Genomic DNA, 20,256 nt, shown 5'->3' with positions numbered 1-20,256 from the left:
GTTGGTCCACTATGTTTTTGCCTTACCCTTGGAGGCACAATGCTTACGGTTTTCTTAATCACTATTTTTTTATAAACTAGTTTTTTTTCTGTAATAAAAAAGTATTACAGAGTATAAATGTTTACAAAACGATATAGGGTGACTGTAAAATATTATTTTATATAAACTGTCACATGCTTCTGTAAGAATACTTAAAGTATGAACAAACAATAAGTATTTTTAAAAATTAGATATAACTTTGAAGATGTACTTTTTTTGGTTAATAAAAAAAAAAGTTTTTACGAGTATTAACCTAGCTGTCAAACACTTTATAACACTTGACAAATCTAAAAGCTATTATTTCTATCTCCACACTTGAAAATTTAAACGTAAAAATGTTTGAGAATGTTGTTTTGTTTATCATATAACATCTTAAATTATTTTTCATTTAAAGCCTTACTTTTATTTAAATGATTTTTTTTAGCATCATTTGGTTAAACAAAATACTTTCACAAATCATGAACTACTACGTGAAGGTTACTTTTGAAAAACACACAGCAGTAAAGATCATTGTTCAGATACTTATCAGATTATATTCAAATACAACAATTATAGTATTATGTGGTTTGTTGTGAATTTTTTAAATATGATTGATAATTTAGATACAATACTTTTGTTTACTAAATGTTTAATTGATCCAATTAAGTAACACGACAGAAAGTTTTCAGTTTTACTTAATTACTTTATCATCACAAAAAATTTTAAGAAATTACAGTTTGGTTAAAGTATGTGGATAGAGTATAACATAAATTAACAGTTATTGTATAATGAAAGTTTTTTATAAGTCCAACCAAAAAGGTTACTAAAAGCTGCTATTTTATCTTCGCGAATATCAAATGTAGTTCCGAAAATACACAGTTTGTTTAAATACACATGTATTCGTAATTGAAAGTATCTTGTGTCAACATGTTATGCGATCTAACAAAAAAACACCAATTACAGTTTTTTAGTATTCTCGTCACGAAACGCAATACCGGAGCTTTGAAATTTCACGAAAATTCTGAAATTTCCCCGATTACAAAGTGGCACAAGATGCTTAAATTTATTTTATATTTGTAACTTGTATAGTCACGATATGTTGAAGTGTAGTTAAGTCGTTTGTATTGTAAACTTGCTAAATAAAGACCTAACTTTTGTCTTTAGCCATTTTAGTCTTCGTTGGTATTTCCCGCGTTAAAAGTCAAAGAAAATAGTAAGTATTCATAGTAACAAACACCTTGAGAATGGAATAAAGACATTCAGCTAGCTTAACGTAAACCGCCTGTCACGATAATAAAAACAAAACAACATTTGTGTTTTGTACTCTTTAGCTTTTTGTAATATATGTACCCTTAAGCACTTTTAGTGTCGTAAAAACTAAACGAGTTAAAAACATCTAAATTGTATACAATTAGCGCGTTAAAGCTTTAATTTTTCAAAAAGCTGCATTGCAAAATTGATTCTAATGGAAGCTGTAGCTTTTTCTTAAAAATTCAAAATCAAAAATTTTATGTCACAAAAATTTATATAATTTAATGTTGTATCTATTGACTACGTTAAATGTTTGATTTTGAAAACAAAATAAATGTTTTTAAGTTAAATTGTGATTTTCTTATACTTATTTTAAATGAAAGTTTTATGGGTTTACACAACAAGCAACAGATAAAGAGTCATAGGGAGTGTGGAGTGAAACAAATTGCCTTGTATACAGTTATCACTCATACTTCAACATCATATTTTTGAAGTATTTACATAATTGAAAATTTTCATATTAAACTCAATAACATTAGAGGTAGTTAAAATTGCTGTTTTCCCGCCAGGAAGTTATCACGCGTCATTTCAGATGCTTAAATTCTTGCAGATTCGTCACTTTTTTAAGCTAGCTACGTCCCTGGTGTACACTAAAAATATTAAAATTCTGCGTTTTTCAACTATGTATTTTAGTATTTGGATTTTTTAAAAGAATTTTTCATATTTTGAAAAACCGAGTGTTCAAAAATTTTGAGTACATGTATATTTTTCTGCCTAAAAAAAAAAGTCATCTAAACAAAATTCTAATACCAGCCACAGTAAACAAGTTTTCGTTTTTGATCTAATCAAATATAGTTTTTAGATTTTTTTCTCATTAAAGTTTTATAAACAAATTAGACAAACTATCTAGGCTCATATTTTTACATAGTTTTTGATTACTTTCATAGCACACGGTTAAAACACTAGTATATTAAAAAAAGCTGAAAAACTTGATATTTAGGAGAAAAAACAAAGAAAACTAATTTATTATTTGTTTTTGATCTTGAAAATTTTTAAACTAGTGTAAGTATAGGACTTTACATTTTAATTATTTTTATTTAGTAAATTATCTGGTAGCTTAAATTATCATTACTACGATAACCATAAATTAAGACTTAATCTATTAGTGGAAAAAATTAAACTAACTTGTTTTTAGAAAACAGTCTGAATACAAAATACAGTAATGTATTAGTTTTAACGAAGACGAACATAAATAAACACAAGTTAAATATTAGTAAGTTTAAAAAAATCAATTATCTTGTTAAATAACTAAACTTTACATTCATTTATAAATAACATTTCTGGTACATACTACTATAAAAAATCATACTTACATACTGTAAAAAAATTTCTGCGTGTTAGCTTTTGTTAATAGTGAGTTATCTTGTTAAAAAACTGAACTTTACATTCATTTATAAATAACATTCTAGGTACATACTACCATAAAAGTTCATACTTACATACAGTAAAAATTTTCTGCATGTTAGCTTTAGTTTATACTGGTTTTAAAAACATTAAGCTTAATGAATTCTACATGGTAAAGCTAAAACATAAACTGTACATCTTATTTGTATCTACATTTGTTTTTTGATATATCTTTTATCCAAACAAGTAGTTATAACTTCAGTACGTAGCTTAAAGATGTTATTTAGAAACCTACAAAAATAAAACTTTAAATTAAAAAAAGTATGTACACAGAACAACAAACACTTAATTTATTTATGTTAAACAAAGGGTTCGCAAATTTAGCTTAGAACTTTTTTTTTATTAATTTTTAAACTTAAAGTCCAAAATTTTTAAAAATTATAAATTAGTATGTGCATTTTTTAGTTAGACAAGTTAAAAAGGCTTATAGATTAAATAAAGATATTACTAGGGCTTTAAAAAACCTTAAAAAATAAATACTCAATTTTTAATGTACAATGTACATATATAATTTTAAACGAGACAAAATTTTGAATTAAAAACCAATTTTTTTGTATTACTTTGATTAACTTTTAATCCGATTTATAAAAAAATTTAAATTTACAAACCAGTTAAGTTAAAGTGATGGTTTGATATAAACTCGAGCATTGAAAACTTTAATTGTGTGCTAAGCTCTGTTTAATCACATTAAATTTTAAGTTTACATAACATTTTTACTAAAGCTTCAAGTTTAAATATTTGAGTGCAAACTTTGAAAAATTATATCGAACTTAAAGAATTTAAGTTTATTTATTACATTTTCAACTTAAATAACTTACATTGAGCCTACTACTAGTGGTTTTTAATTTTCTTTAATAAACTTACATAGAAGTGTTATCACAACCTTACATACTTTTATATTACATTGACTTACCTCTAGATATTAAAGTTATTTAGATAATGTGTAACTTATTTAAAGTTATTTTGTTTAAGTTTGCTATTTTACGTTTGTGTACAAAGTAAATACATCTGTATATATAAATATAAGCATATGCAATATTCATATTATATAAACACTGCTCTAAGAAACAAAAGGAAAATATTAAAAATATTTGCTGTTCAATTCAGCTATACATTGCTTTATTTAAGTTATTTTCAAAAATTCAAAACGTTACAACTTTGTCATTTTGTGTTATTTGACTGTATCTAAATAGCTACATAAAATTCCTTGTGGTTTTTAGTATCAATAAATTAAAATGTTTTGTATCAAAACATCTTACATAAAACCAAAATATTTTCTACTGCTTAGACATTTAAAAACGAATTGTCAACTACGTTTGCTTTTAGGTATTTTGTAATTTGTTAATGTATAAAATATTTTTATTAATTTCTGTTTAATTTTACAGTAGAATTAAAAAGGTTTCTATTCATACTGTGATACGACTTAAAAGGTTTGAAACATCAAAATACAAAGCTGTTGAATGTTTAGCGCTTCCTATTTTTTTTATTAAAAAATAACTTTGAATACAAAAGTTTTCAGTAAAGCTTTTTTGATTATGATATGTTTTTGAAAATTACATACTTATAGGTTATTTCCCTTAGTTTCAGTAAAATTAATTTTAATGATCATAAAACATAATTAATTGAGATCTTAATTGGACACTTGTAAATGGTTTGCAATTAGTCACTTTTGAATGAATGTAATTCTATGAAGGTAAATTGAGAAATTACATAACATATACCTGCATCTTTAAAACTTTTCAGTTAATTATTAAAACATAATTAATTATTAAAACATAATTAAGGCCCTAGGGGGGGGGGTAAACCATGTTTTTTACAAGTTGATCTTATTTTATTGAGTTTTTCTAAGCTTCAAGATGCCTTTTATCTTTTAAAAAAATTTGAATTACTTTTTTAGATATGACCAGTCAAAGTTGGGCCGCATAATAGGTTCCCTATGGGAAAGGAAAACTAAAACAGCAAAAAAAAGACTATTTCATTTAAAATCCATCTCCTCCTACATTTTTCAAGCAATCTTCTTCAAACTTTTACAGTCCAATCTTTATACAATAATAATAAAAAGTTACTTTAGATTAAAAAAAAAAAATTGTAAAAATATTTTTTTGAAAAAAAAAACACTTATTTTATTTAAACTTTTTTGATAAAATTTTAATTTTTTGAATTATTAAAATTCTAATGTAATGTTTTTTCTTTTTAGTATAAGGAACATTTCCTAAAAATTTAAAGAAGATTGCTTGAAAAATGAAGGAGGAGATAGATTTTTAGTGAATTTTTAAATTTCTGAGAAAATTGACTCCGAAAAATTTGAGGTCTATAAATTTATATCAGAAAATTTTTACAAAAATTATATATTTCAAAAGTTAAATGATATTTTTAAATTCTATAAAAACTGGCTTGTAGTTTGTACTTAAAGCTTTCATATAAAAGCCAAAGTTAGTTTTTGTAAAAAAAAAATGTTGGACCCCCCTTATGGCCGTAATTATATCACTCCCAAACTTGTATGGGTTATTGTCATATGTAAAGTTACCTTTTTTGTATATATTTTGACCTATGGGTTTCAATATTATGGTCCACCTAGTTGAATTATCAAACCATCATGAGAACCCTGTGCAAAATACCGATTATTTTAGAAAGAAAATATTGTACCACATTTGGCAAACACTCATTTTGGTGAAAACTACAAAATCAAATATCAAAATTTTCTAAAATATAAAATCCAAAACCAGCTACTCTAAAATAAAATGTAAAAATTACCTAATTAAAACACAAAAAAAGCATTATTAAGAAACAAAACAATTTTAGGCGTTTGTTGTGTCCAAGAGTTTAGTTAAAAACTGGCCATAATTTAAAATGTCATTTATTTTCATAAGTTATTTTTTATTATACAAAAAAAAAGTAATTTTTTAAGAATAATCAGTCTTGACAAATATTTCCTGGATAAGAGGTTAAAAGGTATCTTTGGTGTGTCACTAATTAACAAGAAGGTTCTTAGTGAACAAGGTCCTAGAACAAAATATTTTAGCTTTTTTGTTGTTGTTGTTGTTGTTTGTCCTATACAAATGGTAACCATTTAACCTGAAAATAGAGAACTTGAAAATAAAGACAAAATACACAAAAAAAACCTGAACTTTGTTACATTTTTGTAAAAACCTTACTTTTATGTACTTCTGGTGGAAAAACTTTATTTAACAAAATTGGGTCCTTAGTTTTATTTGCTCAGACTTTGATTAAAATTACAGGAAATTTTAAGCTTTATTTTCAAAATGAAATTTTTGCTTTGCCCTGCTAATGACATTTTTATAGTTGCAGTATATTTGTATTTTTATATTCATATTGTTTTATCTTGTGTACCAAACCTACAAATTACATTATATTTTAGTACTTTGTATTTGTATTCTTGTACATCATCTCAATATGACTTACTCTTCCCTCTTAATAATTACAAAGTTTCAAAAGAAAAATCAATTTATGAAGTCATAATCAACATAAAAACACTTATAACTGAAAAATTAGTACAAGTAAAACAGTATGAATATAAAACACAAATATGCAGCTAATTATAGAAACATATTCAACAATAATTCTTAAAATAGTTGAAATAACATTCAATTACATCATTTTTCATGGTTAGAATGGCACTGTCCTTCATAAGTATTGTTTTTAGTATTCTAATGTAAACATTATCAAAAGGAACAGAAAAAAATATTAGTTAAATAAACTAAAGTTCAAGTTGGGAACGACACTAGCTTAAAATTATCTTTAAAAGCTGAATATAGACCTAACAAATTTATTGTTATAGTAGCTTTCACTATCATTAGCAACAAATAGTATATAAAAAAACTAACAGTAAAAGTAAACAAAAATATTTAAAAAGTGCAAAAAGGGCATAGGGGGTTTCAACATTTTTTAAATAAAAATTGAGGGCATAGGGGAGTTAAAAATACTTTTTTCACAATTTTATCTTGATTTACATAGTTTTTACTGAGTTACAAAATGTAGCTTTAAAATAATTTTTGAGTTATTGCCAGTCAAGGTTGGAGGCAACAGTAGGTTCCTTATAGGAGACACAAACTAAAACAACAAATAATAATAAATCACAAAAAATCTATCTCCTCCTACGTTTTTTGAGATAACTACCTCAAATTTCCAGGAAATTGTCCTTGCAATATTTAGAATTAATAAAATTAATAAATTACAATTGTGTGATAAAAAAACAAAAAAAAATAATTTTTGTTTTTTTTTTATATAAAATTTCTAATTTTTATAAAATTCTTTCCGACTAAATTTTCTAGATTTTTAGTGATTTAGTCAATTTTTGCTGTTTTAGTTTGTGCCTCCCATAAGAAACCTACTGTTGCCTCTGACTTTGACCAGCTATATCTCAAAAGTTATTTTGAGTTTTTTAAATCTGTAAAAAGCATCTTGTAGCCTTGTAAAAACTAAATAAAATAAGATAAAATTGTGAAAAAATTGTTTTATCTCCCCTATGCCCTTAACATTGGCTCTTATATGAAAGCTTAAACTAAAGTCAGTTTTTATAGAATATAAAATGCTTAGTTATATTTTGAGATATAGATGTTTTTGTAGAAAGATTCCAACACGAACGTATTGACCACAAATTTTCATGGTCAATTTTCTTGGAAGTTAAAAAAATCACTAAAATTCTATCTCTTTCATTTTTTGACCACAAATTTTCAGCAAACATTGCTTTTATAATTTAAAAGACTTTTAGTATTAGGTTTTAGATAGAAAAATCAAAAAAATAGATGTTTTTTTTTAGAAAATTTTTATTTTTTAAAGTTGGAAAAAATTGTTGCACTAAATCAAGTAAAATATTAGTAATGGAATTACTATGAAAGTTGGAAGAAGATTTATTGAAAAATGAAGAAAAATCTTTTTTTGTGCTTTTACTTAGTGCCTTCCATTAGCAACCTAGTGAGGTCACCGCCTTTGATTGCTTATATCTCAAAAATTACTTTGAATTTTGATAAGTAGTTCAAAACGTATGATAGCTAAGATTAAACTCTACAAAATAAGATTAACTTGTAAAAATCAAGAAGAAACCTCTCTATTCCCTCAATGAAGTGACACTATTATTAACAATTTAAGAGACACCTAAGTTTCCAGATAAAATGAAATTCAGTAGTATATGTTCATTAGCAAAGCAATTGTTTTTATTTTGAAAACAAAGCTGAAAATTCCTTTAAATTGAATTTTTAAGTGTATATATAAAACTAAGGATAACCCTAAATTACTGCACTTTCATAGCTTTTATGGAGTGTGTTAACTTGTTAACACACAGAAATTATAAAATAATAACTTGTAAATACACAGAAGCATGTGTTAGTTTAATAAAGAAAGGGTACTGTTTAAATTTGATTTTATTATATGTGCTAAAATAGACTTTTGTCTCAGTTTCTAGTTTTGTACATGATCCAAGTAATGACAATTGTGAAATCTATTTGCTCTTGAATGAATAAGAATCCCGTTTTATATTCCTTTCATAAGTGAAACTTAGTAACTGTCTGAACTAAGTACTTAACAAAATAAAACTTAGTTCAATATAATTTATATAAGTTTACAATTACAGACAATGTTTGTTAACGGATTAATAATTTTTTTTTAGAGTCATCTACCATAGCCTATGAATCATATGCAACTAGTGTGAAATTAGTTGGAGTAAAGCTAGAAGCTGAAATATTTTACCGTTTTTGAGAATTGCAACCAACATTTCAGTAGGCAAAAAATATGGAAAATTATAAATGAGTTAGTTTTTGTGAAAGTAAACTGATAAGTATTTTTAAAACTAAATTTTTAAACTTTTTTATATTATAGTTCGGTAAACTATAAATTAGCAATAAAAGAAGTTAGTGATTATATACTTGATGCAAATTTGGCAATTTATGATTTCAACTTCATACTTTTTGTAGTAATAGCTGTTTTTATTCATTTAATCTATCTCTATACATGTTTAAAGTTTTAGGTAACTGATAGTATTTAATTTTACTTGTTTAGGTACTTGAAATTTTAGAACAACCACCTTGTAAAAAGAGAATTTACACTTATGTTAGACCAAATACTATTTATAAAAATTAACTTAAATGTTTTTATTTTTACAGTTACTTGTATACAGTTATATTTCCTTGAATTAATAGTGAAGTAATAAAGTTAAAAAATTATCATTTGTTGGTATATTTTTTGTTTTTGTATGATTTGAGGTATAAATTACTATAAAAAAAAACTAAAATATGTAACTAATGATTAAGACAGCGTTATTGAAGAAATAAATTTAAAAAATAAGGCTTTTAATATAAACAGTTTAACCTCAAATTTTTGATTATTCTTCAGAAAAATATTAATGAATATAAGTTTTCTTGATATTTCAAAAAATAAACTTTTTTTGATTTAAATTAAAAATATCTTACTCTATATCAGGGTTTCCCAAACTTTTTTACAAATGGCCCTCTTTAAAGAAATTTAAAAATCCATGTCCCCATTAACAACATAACTCAAATATTACCGTAAAACCACCTAAGACCTTTTTTTTTTGCTTTTCATCTGCAACTCTAGAATATCTAGTTTTAAATTATGGCCTAATGCCCCCCTATGGCTCCTTTACTGCTCATGCCCCCCTCTTACCCCTTTGCTGCTTGTGACCACTTGAGTGTCATATCTGTAATTGGCCCACTTTGAAAAAACCCTGCTCTATATTATTATTCTCTATATTATATAATTTTTAACTACTATTAATTTATATATTCTATTAGATCTGTCCTGTAGCCTGTATGCTGCCCATACACTATGAAGAAATTTATTATACTTTGCATTTGAAAACAAAGTGATAGTAATGCTATTCATCTTAATTTGAGTATAACTACTTTTATATAACTCTACTTCAAATAATTTAAAGATTATATATTTTTTACAATTTAGCTTTAATACTAATCCTAAGTTTTGTAAGATAAATGCTTGGACCCTTCCATGGTCTTGAAAATATTATACTGTGTTAAATATAATTAGTTATATTAGTAGTAGCCTACTTAAGAGGGTCATAATTTATTTGTACACTAATTAAATCAGTTGTTGAAATACTAAATCTGCTTCTGTTAAATTGCTATTAAGCTATTCTTAAAGCTCCATGGTTGTTGTCTCAAAATTTGTTTATTGATAAAATTGTCACACACTCGGACTACTAAGACTATCTGAAAATTGCAGAAAAACTCATGCTATTTTGTTAAAAATGTTTAATATGACTCTGATTTCTTTAAATTTATTTGTAAAAGCAAATTTGTTTTGTTTTTTACTAACTATCAGGCTAGTTTTTATTATTTTCAAACTAAATTTTTATAAGAATAATGTATTTCTTTTTAAGTAACTAACTTTTTTGTTAATGCTATATCTTTAAGTATTCAAGCTTAATTAACAATTTTTTTTTTTAGCTTTTAAGTCTTATATAAAAATAAAAATCACAAACTCCTAACAGTTTAATTTAAGTCAAGCTTTTTTTTTGCCTCAGAGAATGAAAATAAAACAGAAAACCAAAAAGTGCTATTTATATAACCGAGTTATACAATATATCTGAAAGTCCTACTAGTTTTTTTATAAGTTTACCTCGAACGTTTTTTTATACATAAATTTAACTATGATTGAAGTTAAAATAAGTAGTTTCTTTATATGTTTAAAATAATATTGTCCATTAATATGTCTTGGTTGGTTTATTACGTTTAAAAGCTAAATAAATCAAGGCCATAGAGGGGTGTCCCAACAAATAAAAAAAAATCTTTATTTAAAAGGTTTAAGTATAAACTACAAGCCAGTTTTCTTATTGAATTCAAAAATATCAGTTTTGAGATATTTTTTTTTTAAAGTTTCCAATACAACTGTTTAGACCACAAATTTTTTGAGGTCAATTTTCTTGAAATTTAAGACAACACTAAAAATCTATCTCCTCCTATTTTTTTAAGCAATCCTCTTTATGTTTAAGGAGGTTTCTTACATTATTCAAAAAACATAACTTATGAGTTTTAGTAAATTATAAATTTAAAAAAAAAATATTTTTACTTAAAAGTCTATGGTAATGTTTTTTTTTGTATTGTATAAAGGTTAGACTGTAAAAGTTTGGAGAAGATTGCTTGAAAATTGTAGGAGATAGATTTTAAACAAAATAGTCATTTTTTGCTGTTGTAGTTTTTACTCCTCATAGGAACCTATTATGCGGAGTAAAACCTAAGTACTAACTTTGACCGACCATATCTCAAAAACTGATTTTAATTTTTCTTAAAATGGTAAAAAGCAACTTAAAGCTTCCTAACAACTCAATGATTTAAGATTTACTTTTAAAAAACATGGCCAATCCCCCTATGGCCTTTATACTGTTTAGTAACATAAAATGTACATTAGAAACCCTACTAGTAAATATTTATGCACAAAGGTTTTTAAAGAAAATTTTAAAAAATTATAAATGATCTCTATTTTATTTATAGAAAAGCAATGAAAATAAGAAGTAAACAAATTGTCACGCCTTTTAAGAATTGCACTTCATGTAAAAATGTTACATGTACAATTCAAAATAAAATATACAAACCATTTTAAACTAAAATTTTCTAATTTTCCAAACAATATAAGAGCTTTACAAGTATAATATACATTTAGCAGTGAAAAAGAAACATTTAAACTTTTTAAAATCCTTATTATTTCACAGCCTAACAACATGGCACTGTTTAAAACAATATAGGGGAAAAATACAAAAAGTTAAAAAAAACTTTTAGAACAATAATTCAACACTGCCAAGAATTTTCTACTAAAATAAATCAAAAAATTACCTAATAAATTTATAAAAACTGTTTTAACTCATCTTATACGTTTTAAAATACAACAAAGCTGTGTAAAACAGTCACCGGTCAAATTGCAGTTAGAGAAACATCTATTGAAGTTTATATATTCTTTCATCTACGCTTTGCAGGAGGGTGGCAAAGTGCTTCTTCCTGATGCTCATCATGTCCGGATCAATGTTCAGCTTGTCAGGAATGTCAGGGTGTTCTTCCACCAGCTGAAGAGCAAACTGAATGCAGAACAACCCGCAGCTGGTCCCATCCTTCTGCAGGTCGTGCTCAATGCACTCAATTGACCAATCAAAGTCCTCAAAGTTCCAACCGGTAGGTTCAGGGTCACAAGAGTGCACGTCCTGGACTTTTTTCCAGCGTAAATGATTGGCTTATTTTCTGGACCCTTTCCTTTGTCATCTTCTTGTTTTTTGTGGTTGATCTCAGTAAACCACTGAAGCAGATTCTTACCAAGGGTTAACTGGCGCTCTCTGTTTTCACCAGCCAAGGAGTCAATGATGTAAATTGTTCTCGTAGCCTTGCAAAGCATGAACAAAATCCAGTGCTGCACATCTTCGCTCAAACTGAGGTTGTAAACGCCCATCACCAGCTCCTTGTCCTCTTCAAATTTTGGGATGCCTTCCCTGGTGACACTAATCAACTCAGTTGTGGATGTCTCAATGTAGTGCACAGGAGTGTCCTTGCACTTCAATTTGATGATTATCAAGTCCAACACGTTACCTATGAGCTTCTTGTCTTCGATGGCCAGGCTCATTAAGTCCCCGCCGTTGAACGTGTAGGCGCTGTCTTCTGCCGCCCTGCACTGGATCATGACCTCCCGTGTAAATAGCCTGTCTTGGTTTTGGTTGAAGAGGTTGTACCACTTTAATTTAAGGTTGTATGGGAGGTGCTGATTGTATACAACACATTCAAGCAGCTTTTGAACGTGCCAGTTTCTTAACATCTGCCAGTGAGCCATTTGTTTCCTATGTTTTTCCTCTAAAGCGAGTCTTTTCTCTTCATCTAAGACATCAAGTTCTAATTTTTCATCCTCATCTGAGTCTGTGGAGACTTCATCTGCTTCATGCTGAACGCTTTCAGCCGTTTGTTGCCTATGTAGTTCCTCTAAAGCAAGTTTCCTCTCTTCCTCTAAGACAGCAAGTTCCCATTTTTCATCCTCATCTGAGTCCATGGAGACTTCATCTGCTTCATGCTGAACGTTTTCAGAGTGGGCTTCATCATGCTTGTTTTCAGCAACTTCAGCTTGGTTGGCTTCCTTGTTGGCTAAATCCTGTTCACCTTTTTCTTCTGAATTGTTGGTTGGTTTGATAGTCATTGTTATTAAATTAATCTTGGTCTCTAAAACTATTGGTCTGAAAATCTGTAATTTTAATATGTTTATGTATCAATTTAAGAGCCCTTACTTAACGATTACCCTTATGTTGAAGTTTTTCAGTATTTGTTAAAGGTTCTATTCATATTCATGAAAAATTTTACTAGTTTTGCTAAAAATGAAACTATTATATTGTAGTGTAACTGCAAGTATAAAAATAAATAATCATAGTTTTTAATTTATATCCAAGCAAGCAACATAACATGATATCATAGGGGATTAGAACAATACAGTCTACAACAGGGTTTTTAAAAGTGGACTAAATGGCTCCCTTGGGGACCATGAGGTTATGATTTGAAACTTACACTATATATTTTGAAGTTGATAGTGAAGAATTAATTAAAAGGTCTTAAGCGTTTTTAATGGTATTTTTTTGAGAAATCTCGTTAGAGGTGACCATAGCTTTTTTGTTTTTTGAAGGGGGTCTTTCGAAAAAAAGTTTGAAAAGCCTGATTTACAACTACACATCAACTGTTACAGTTTTGTTTTTCATATAAAATATACAATTTGTGCACAGATTGCTATAGCATTTAAATCGCATGATTTAAGTTTGACAACAAAATTCATGAAGTATTTTTGTTTCACTGCAACCTTATGACTTAATACAACACCCTTGCTATCAAGAGTTTATAACATGATTAAAACTTGTATTAACTTTTATGAAATAATAGTTCAAAATACTTACAGAACTTTTAAAGCTTAATAAACTGGAAACTTAATTTAAAGGTTTATAGATAGGTTTAACTTTTATGTTAGCTTTAAGTACTAATTACAAGCCAGTTTTTATGGAATTAAAAAATCTTGTTTAACTTTTGATATATTGTAATTTTTGTAAAAAGCTTTTGATACAAACAAAATGGACCACAAGTTTTTTGGAATCAATTTTCTTAGAGATTTAAAAAATGACTAAAAATCTCCTTCCTTTTTTAAGCTAAACACCTTAAACTCCCAGGAGATGTCCATTTTTTTAGTTTAAAATATATTTAATTTGCAATTATAAAAATATTAAATTTGAGATAAAGAATTACAAAAAAAATAAGTGATTTTTTAATAAAGTTTTTGTTTTTTAGAATTAAAAAAATTTCTGCAATAAATGTTTTTTAAATTTAATAATGTACTTTCTATTAAAATTTGAAGATTAGTTAAAAAGTGAAGGAGAAGATAGATTTTTAATAGTATTTTTTTCCGTTTTTGGTTTACCTTTCCATTAGGAATCTATTGAGGTCACCAACTTTGATGGCTCATATCTCAAAAATTACATTTTCAAGCGGTTAAAATGCCTGATAGCTCAGATTAAACACCATTAAATAAGATCAACTTGTAGAAATCAAGGTGGACCACCTTATATGCCCTTGAATAAGTAAAACTCATTAAGGCCATAGAAAGTGGTTTAGATACACAAAAAATTCTTAGCAAAACATAATTCAGTCAGTGGCCTTTAGTTTTACAATTACTTTGAGTAAAATGTAGTGCTGGTGGTTAAAGTTTAGGAAAATATATGTTACTAGTCTTTTACTCATAATGGCATTGTTTATTTATTTTTTACTTAACTTTGTTTAACTTGAAGTAGATTGGGGAAGTATATAAAAATAAGCAGAATTTAAAAAATATATATATTAAGGGTATAGGGGGAATCTGACATTTTTTTTACTAAAAATAACATAGCATCTTATATGAAAGCTAGAAGTACCAACTGCAAGTCAGTTTTTATAGAACAAAATAATCTTTTTGAGTAACTTTTGTAACTAAGTAACTTTTGAGATATTGTATTTTTTATAAAAAGTTTTTGATACAAACATATGGACCGCAAACTTTTTGGGTTCAGTTTTCTTGGAAATTTAAAAAATTTCTAAAAATATATCTTCTCCTTCATTTTTTTGTTCTTAAGACCTCAAATTTTCAGGAAAAATTCCTTTTATAGTTTAAAAGACTTTGAATGTTGGATTTTAGAACATTAAAAAATAAAAATTTTAAATCAAAGAAAATTCTGCATTCAATTTTTTTAATTTAATAATAGACTATCTGTGAAAATTTGAAGATTAGTTAAAAAAATGAAGGAAGAGATAGATTTTTAGTGATATGGTCTTTTTTGGCGTTTTTGGTTTGCGCCTACCATTAGGAACCTATTGAGGTCACCAACTTTGATTGCTCATAGCTCAAAAATTACTTTAAATTTTTTAAGGGGTTAAAAATATCTGATAGCACAGATAAAACTATAAAATAAGATAAACTAGTAAAAATCAAGCTGGACTCCCTATGCCCAAAAGTTATATATAAAATACAGCACTTATAGTAATAAAACTATTTAATGACTTCACCTAAAAATACTTACTAGTAGCATTAGTAATAGTAACAACTTATTGAGAAACTTTGGTATGTGGTATTAGTAGTTGAAACTCTGGGTTAAGCAATTTTTTAGTGAAAATTATTATCTTTCTAGAAACTTTTTTTTTTCTTTTTACAGATCAAACGAAAGCTCTGGGATCCAGTCTAACACCTCCTCCGTCAGCTAAATTGCAACTTTAATACCAAAAGTTTTACAAACTGTAAGTTTAGTATACACATTGCTATACAACTATACATTGCTATTTACTAAACCAGGTACTGACTTCATAAATTTACTTTATACTCTGGTATATTCATTATATTTACTCTGGGCATTCAGACTTTTTGATTCAAAGAGTGGCAACCCTGAATAAATATACAAATGATATTTTACAATACTTTTGCTTGAGCAATATTTTTTTGGTATGTGGTATTGTAAAATACAACTTTACTTCTATATTTGTTCATGGTTGACATTTTTTGACTCAAGAAAAGCTGGCCTAAGTGACCAAAAAACTAGCCTGTGACTTTTAAAAATTATATTATAGCCAAAAAATGTAAAATATGACTGTTAATCAAACATACTACCAAATAAATAGCAAAAATTATAAAGAGAACTCAATATTTTGAAAAAAAAAGATTTTAAGTCAAAAACATTAGCATGATATTAAAAAAAACATCAAAACCAGCTTGAATTTTTTAACAGAAAGTCAAACTTGAGTTTTTTCAAAAAAGTTCAAAATTGCTTGAGTTTTAATTTTTTTTTAAACTGGTCTGAGTTATCTTGAGCAGCTTGAGTGTATGAACGTACAACCCTGTTTACTGATATCTAAATATATTAAAGTACTTTTATAAGTTTTCTTATTACAAGTATAAAGGACAAAACTTGAATTTAGTATTTAATAAATCATGTCTGTCAGCAAAAAATTAAACTAATATGACATAAATTTTCAGAAATATTCTCAACAATAGGTTTTGAAATTGAGTAAATAGTTGTTTTAAAATAAAGGTATACCATATACTAAATCTTAAAATAAAAATGGATTTTTTTTATACATACTTTCTATTATTATTATTGTTTTAGTACCTCTATATACTTTTTATAAACTAATTTGTGCAATTCTAATGTCAGAGTTGCCATTTAATTTCAAAAATTCTGAAATGGAAAAAAAAATGTTGGTTATTTTTCATATTCAATATTTTAAAAAAGTGCAATTATCCACAAGGACACAGAATACTGCTAGCTGCTGTACAGATAAGTAAAGGGCATTTTTATTTGTTCTGTCTACTTGTGGCTTATTCTAATGTCACCTAAACTGTTACTGGTATTGTGTACAGAAATTACTTTTATATTACACATAATGACTCTTGATAATTACAATTGTATCTTTTATTGAAAATTACCAAGCAACGTAAAAAAGTAAAGTAAAAGGTTTTATTGTGTTTTTAAAGGACTGCCACTCTTCTTAGTGGCAAATAACCCAGGTTTAATGAGCAAAAATAGTGTGAGCTACAGCTACTAGCTAGCCTTAAGAAGCCTTAGTTTGAATCACAATTTACAACAATGAGCTAAAACTATTACAAAACTTTAAACAAATTTTAAATATATAAAGTACCTAAATATTAACAATAGTGTTAAATTACAACATGACTTTTAAGAAGAAAAGATAAGGTCACAAACAATATCATAACTGAACTGAATTTTTCACAAAACTTAAAAATAGCCTGAGATGGTTTGAGTCAGCCTAAGTGTTTTCAAAATCCCAAACAAGCCCGAGTCACCTTTTAGTAGTAAAAATTTAAAAAATTTCTTTTTTCCTTTTGTTTTTTTTCTAAAACTGAGATTTTCTACAGTTTTCTATATTTTACTAGTGCAGAGGGAAAATTCTAAAAGTGTGCACACAAATCATAACACTTTGTTGGGAAAAAAATTCAGCTTGAGTGACCCAAAAACTAGACTAAGAAAACAAATTTTAAGGAAAATAAAAAAAAGTAAGAGCAAATAACTAAAATAATAACTCTAAGGGCATAGGGGGATGGGAAGGGTTAGGACATTTTTTACAAATTTCAACAGCTCTTATATAAGCAAAATTATTAGTAAACTCTGTATAAATTAAAAGTAACTTTTTATAGAACAAAAAAAATAATAAACTTTGTGATATATTACTTTTCACTAAAAGTTTCGGATACAAATGTGTAACTTTTTCATCTTCAGTTTTCTTGATTTTTAGAAATTCACCAAATATGTATCTTATAATTTTTGATTGCTGGGCTAGATACCTAAATTTTCAGGAAAGATTCTTTATATGATTTAAAAGAATTGAAAAGTTAAAATGTTTTCAATGTTTTAAAATCATAAACAAACTATTTTTTATACTATTTTTAATAACTAATATTTTTTTATATAACTTAATTAACTGAAAATAATTCCAAAAATATATACTTACTTTAATGTAAAGCATCATGCATCATAATTTTAACAGCAGACCTAACCTAAGTGTTAAAATATAAATTATAGTCTTTTTAAGAATGAATTGAACATTTTGGTTTTTTATTGTCAGGGCTGGTATTATACCAGGGACTAAAAAGTTTCCTAATAAAAAAAATTGTTTTCTAAAACTTTTATAATCAATCGAAAATAAAAACTAAATTTTTTGTATTTATCCAAAATTTAAATAAATAAAGGTCTTTTTTGGAATAGTTATATAATTTTCATAATATTTTATTAGATAGACTGTCATTGTGCTTCAGTTTTGTATCTTGTAAAACAATATAAGTATTCTTATAAGCTTTTGATTTATTTTTTTTAAATAAAACTATAATTAAAAAAAAAAGCAAAACAATCTTTTTTTATAGTTATTTTATGTTTTATTTATTGAATTATAAATGATTTAATGTACATTCGCGAAATATTAGTTGCACTGTTTTGTAAACATTCAGTATTCAAAATTATTTTTAGAGTCAAAATTAAAGCCAGTTTGGAAAAAACTATTCTGTTTTTAACTTTTTTCACAGTTGTTTTTTCTTATAAACTTCTAAATAAATATTTTACAGTTAGTCATATAAAGCTGTTTTGAGTGAGTTCAACTTAATATAAAAATATCTAAATTAAGTTACACTAGCAGATTCCAACATTTTATCTTGCAACTTATTTCTGTCAAATAGTTTCTAGTTTGTTTTATGTCGCAAAATTTTACTATGTTTCTTTTTATCCTTTTCATTTTTTATTGATTATCTAAAGCTAAGCTTTTAAATCAAAAAGAACTAAAATAACAATTTGAATTTTTGCTATCATGGTCAAAAAAATCCTTATTATTTTTTTAACTACAACAAACTAAAACCTAATTTATTTGTTCAGTAAAACTGTAACTTAATAAGTTGTTCTACCAAATAAACAACTTTTTCATTAATTTTAATGCATTTATTACAAGAGCTTTTGTATAGTAACAAACTTTAAAACTCATGTACCACAAGATAGTTTAAGTAAAAAAAAAACTGGGATTTGTAAAAGATTGTTTGAGCTAAGAGTATTGTAACAATTAATGTACTTATAAGATGAAAAAAATGTGGGAAGTGATATAAATAAACTTATTGTTCTTATAATTGACCAAATTTTTTTTTTAAACCTATTCGTAGAAAAAAAGAGACTTATTTAAATTTTAAGTTATAATTAAATATTTTTAAGATAAAATAGTGTATGTATTTATTACTATTGGATAAATTTAATTCAAAGCTTTTCATTGTTCTCGAAATTAAATAATATAATTTATTTTTAAAACAAAAAACGAATTTAAAAGCATTGTGTTGTGTGCAAATAGTTACTATTTAGTAAGTGTTTTTAATAGAAAAACAACCAGTTTTAATTTAAATTAAGTAGAAGTACCTATGTGATGTAGCTAACTTTTTTTTTCAAGTTCTTAAAATCTAAACATTTTTACTGTACCATTTATTACATTCATACATAAAAAGATTTGTTTAGTAGAGTTAAGTAATATTTATGTACAGCTATGGTGTTAAATAAAATATTTTCTATTTAATTCGATTAATTTTTGAAGTAGTTTAGTTAAATTTTAATACAGTTTGTTGTATCATGCTAATAAAAAAGTCTTGAAGTAGTTCAATTAATAAATCTTAACTTTTATCCATGTATAGTTGCACATACAGTTAATACGAAATTGTTTACAAATATACGAGTAAGCTTAAATGATATATAAAAATTTTTAAGTAGCCATAGCAGGGCAGTAACTTTTAAATATGTTCTTAATTTTTGATCACATTTAAATTTTGTAGAGTTTGTAAAATATGGAGATAATTTCCAAATGAAAAAACGTCAGTTTTATAAACAAAATCACTTGAAACAAAAGTGAAAGTTATAAATTAAAAGTACTAACGTAACATTGGGACAAATTTTTGTAAAATTAAAATTTGTTTTGGACAACAAGAGACGTGCTAATTTCAAATTTCATCAAATATTTTTTACAGGATAAAAACGGAGTAACAACTTGAATGTCACGCTTGAGATCAAAAAGAGCATTGCTGTTGCCAAATATAACTACAAACGTCTTTGGACTTGAGAAAGAACAATTCAAACTTCCACAATTCAAACGGGACACGCAGTATCTACATTACAGTAAACATCTAAAATTTCCACATTTTAAAAATGTGCACTTTCATATCAAGCTTCCTACTCCAGCTAACTTTATATTTTTTGTTGTTGTAGTTAAATTAAAGTTAGAAGAATTTTTTTTGTCTTTTTAGTAAAAATATATTAAATTTTAAGTTTTTTACTAGCACTTCATATTTTCATAAAGTTTTGTAGGTTAAAAGTTCTTTTTTTTTATGTTGATTTTTTGTAAATTATTCAAAATTAAAAGTACTAGGTATTATATTTTTATATTTTGGTACAATTCGCCATTTCAATATTTTCTGCAATTGTAATAGGTTGAAATTGTATTTAGGAGATGATTTTTGTATAAGTTTTTT

At 26.0% G+C, this 20,256-nt stretch overlaps 1 long non-coding RNA gene across 1 annotated transcript; it reads left to right on the top strand.

Annotated features, from left to right (window-relative positions):
• The first annotated feature begins 4,319 nt into the window (after positions 1-4,319).
• Positions 4,320-20,031, top strand: LOC145837126 (uncharacterized). The gene is made up of 4 exons (XR_014369917.1): positions 4,320-4,426; positions 8,360-8,499; positions 15,413-15,494; positions 19,756-20,031. It is a non-coding gene; the product is annotated as an uncharacterized LOC145837126 (long non-coding RNA).
• The last annotated feature ends 225 nt before the right edge of the window (positions 20,032-20,256 follow it).

This window comes from Thalia democratica, chromosome 5 (genome assembly GCF_965202585.1).
Source record: "Thalia democratica chromosome 5, ktThaDemo2.hap1.1, whole genome shotgun sequence".
NCBI lineage: Eukaryota > Metazoa > Chordata > Thaliacea > Salpida > Salpidae > Thalia > Thalia democratica.
The sequence above is the reverse complement of the archived record's forward strand: the minus strand, read 5'-3'. Positions and strand labels throughout refer to the sequence as shown.